The sequence below is a fragment of the Austrofundulus limnaeus genome, unplaced genomic scaffold, assembly GCF_001266775.1.
Source record: "Austrofundulus limnaeus strain Quisiro unplaced genomic scaffold, Austrofundulus_limnaeus-1.0 Scaffold12, whole genome shotgun sequence".
NCBI classification, from domain to species: Eukaryota; Metazoa; Chordata; class Actinopteri; order Cyprinodontiformes; family Rivulidae; genus Austrofundulus; species Austrofundulus limnaeus.
In genome coordinates this window covers 1,179,469-1,182,459 of record NW_013952414.1, presented here as the reverse complement: position 1 = coordinate 1,182,459, position 2,991 = coordinate 1,179,469, and the positions used below count along the sequence as shown (strand labels likewise).

General features: G+C 44.4%; 1 protein-coding gene across 1 annotated transcript in view; it reads left to right on the top strand.

Annotated features, from left to right (window-relative positions):
• Positions 1 to 2,991, top strand: part of csrnp1b (cysteine-serine-rich nuclear protein 1b) — a 13,086-nt gene that overhangs the window by 1,045 nt on the left and 9,050 nt on the right. The gene's annotated exons all lie outside the window — the stretch shown is intronic.

Below are 2,991 nucleotides of genomic sequence, written 5' to 3'. Positions count from 1 at the left end.
ACACACACACACACACACACACACACACACACACACACACACACACACACACAAATTTTCCTTAATTGTGTGAGCAAACATTTATTTTTCCCCAGAACGGCATGTGGGTATTTTCTCCTCCATAACGACTCGTTTCTGATCAAGTTTCTGAKGTTTAAATTTTCTTATCTCCCCAAAAGAGGAGGAGGGAGGAGCTCCTTTTTAATTTCATTTTGTTTTTGTTTTTTTTTCTTTTATTGTTCTGCTCTGGATGAGTAGTGGTTTTATTTTCCCACAGACAGTTGAAGCGTCTCTAGCGCGACCTCATCCGGATCATTGTTGGAATCATGTTTTCTTGAATCAGAGCTGAATGATCCTTTGTTTACCGCGAGGCCATGCCATTCCCTGTTATTATACAGACATGTCAAATAAAAACGGATCTCTAATTTTATACCTCACTTTATTTTTTTATTTTTACCTGACTGATTCAAATCATTTCGTATTGTAAATATTTGAAAGGAATTTCTCCCACAACAAAACAGCATCACTCTAACTTCCTCATGTCCATCATGTGATCTTGTCTTCAGTTAACCTTGCGGTGCTTGCAGCTGTCACAAAGCCTAGATAATCAGGATGGCCACTTCCTGTGCAATACTGCTTTTTTTTTTTGTTTTGTTTTGTTTCTTGTTTCACAACCTCAGGAAGCTTATGCACGCTTCTGGTATCTGTCTTCCCCTGGCTGGGGGGAGAGAGAGGAGGCAGCAGCAGCAGAAAGCTGGGTTCAGACAAGGTTGTCTGTTAACTGCTTTATTTTGGTCGTGCAGGATGGCCCCATCAGCTTTTTTGTGCCTCGAGAATGGAGGAGGAGGAGGAGGGAGCCTGCTGACAGTCTTGAACACAGCAGCAGAGAGCTCCCATCTGGCTTTGTCCTCTCCCAGCATTCCTTACAGCAAGTGTCCCAGACGGGAGCACGACCCCTGAACCCCCCCTCCACACACAAACCCTCAGCTGATTGCCTGCAGAGTCTTCTGCCTTTTTAATTTTTTTATTTTTTATTTTTAATTTTTGCACTGGTTTTAAAAGAACGGAACGTGTCTTTGAAAAGTGGTCATGTGAGGCCCACGTGCAGCAGCGACCAGTCAGTCAGGTGCGGCTGTAGGAAAAAGAAGGTTCGCTCAAATGCCTTGAAGGGGGGCGGGGGTAAGACTTTCCAGTGGTTAGCAGCAGAGAACACATCTGGGTTAGATAGAGCCCTGTGTTCTTCTCCCACTGTTACAGCTGGAGGATCGCTGCCAGAGTGGAATTCCTGTGGCCTGGAGACTTGACATTATTTATTTGTTTTGCACAAACCGTCCTCCACCCCCCAACTCTTTCCCACTACCTCTCGTAATTTTTTTTCTGTTTTTATTTCTTTGGACTCGGCGTGTGCACGAGGAGCGAGAGAACAGAATGTTTCTGTGGCACAGCCATGGTGAGCCCCCCCTTTTTTTTCTTCCTGAGAACAACAGGCTCATAGAGGAGAAAACAGGCGCTCTGGCTGATCTGCTCCAGCAGGTGGCGCACTTCTGACTGACAGCTGGCTCTGAGTAATGAGCCAGAGGTCCTTTTTTTTAAAACCCAGCTGTGCAGAGAACAGAAGATCAGCCCTCCGTCATCTCTGGAGCTCTTATCAATTACCTCAGAGACGGAGGTGCACATTACCTCAAACCAGGGGGGTGACCTGCCCAGACATGACTGCACACACTCACACACTCACACACACACGACTCCCAGGCTCATCATTATCACATTTTATGAGCACTCAGTCAGTCACTCAGACGCTGCGAGGCAGTCGGCGGGCCATGTAAATGCTCTCGGCGGGCCAAGATTAGCACACGTTGTCGCTCCCACCCACTCTGTTATCAGCTGCGAAGGGGGCAAAGTCAACTTTGACTCTCCTGTCAGGTTTCAGAGCAGGGGCGTGCGTGAGGGGGGTGGGGGGCAGTTTAAACCTGCTGGTTAACAACTCTGCACATTCTGCAACGTGCGTGAAGAACGACCTCGTAGTTTTTATTGAACTTTGCACATTTTTAAAAGTGATTCTTTTAGGGAAGTCAGGATTTCTTACACTGCAGAAACAATTCATCTAGTCTTTCAATCTTGTGGAATAAGATACGTCTTGAAATAAGAAAAAAAATCCAGGCTAAGATTTATAATCTAACACATTCTGCTCTTGCTTGGTCTCAGAACAAGATCAAAAATCTTTTATTTTATTATTATTATTTTTTTGTCAGACTTGTGTAGATGTACTGAGCCCGTGAGGGGACACGGGGGTGGATTTTTTTTCCTTTTGCGTTCCCACGCAAAAGATTGTTTTGTATATGAACTGAATTAAATCAGACTTTAATTTTAAATATCCGCTTACCAAAACAAGATGTGTCGCCACAAGTTCGTGAAATTGACATTGATGTTGCGTGGCTGCACTGTGTTAAATATCAGCATATGACATACTTCCACACGTGGCTKTGTGATATATTCATCCTGAAGCTGAATTAAAGCAGTAGGCTAACTTGCCAATGGTAAACACGTGAAGTTTGCTAATAAACCGGCAGGCACAACAGTGATAAACTACTTTTGCGAGGGAACGCAAAAGAAAAAAAAAACTCCCATGTCYCCTCGCGGGCTCCGTATAGATGGACAGTTTTTGCAGTGTAAACATTTTTATGAAGTTTGCCACCTATTGTTTACATCCTGATCTCATCAGTTCAAAAATAAATCAACAATAATAACTGTAAATCCTGTTTCCAGATAAGCTTGTGAACATTCCGTAGCGGCTCGTATACAGAGATAATCTAATACTTCGGTCTTTTGATTTGTGTAGTACTTCTGGTGACAAATCTCCTCGCCGGAGATTTATCTTCTCCAAGTCTGCGACGACGGGCTGGGGAGCACCTCAGTGGATGCATCTTTTATCTGTCTGCCTGCCTGTGTGTGTGTGTGTGTGTGTGTGTGTGTGTGTGTGTGTGTGTGTGT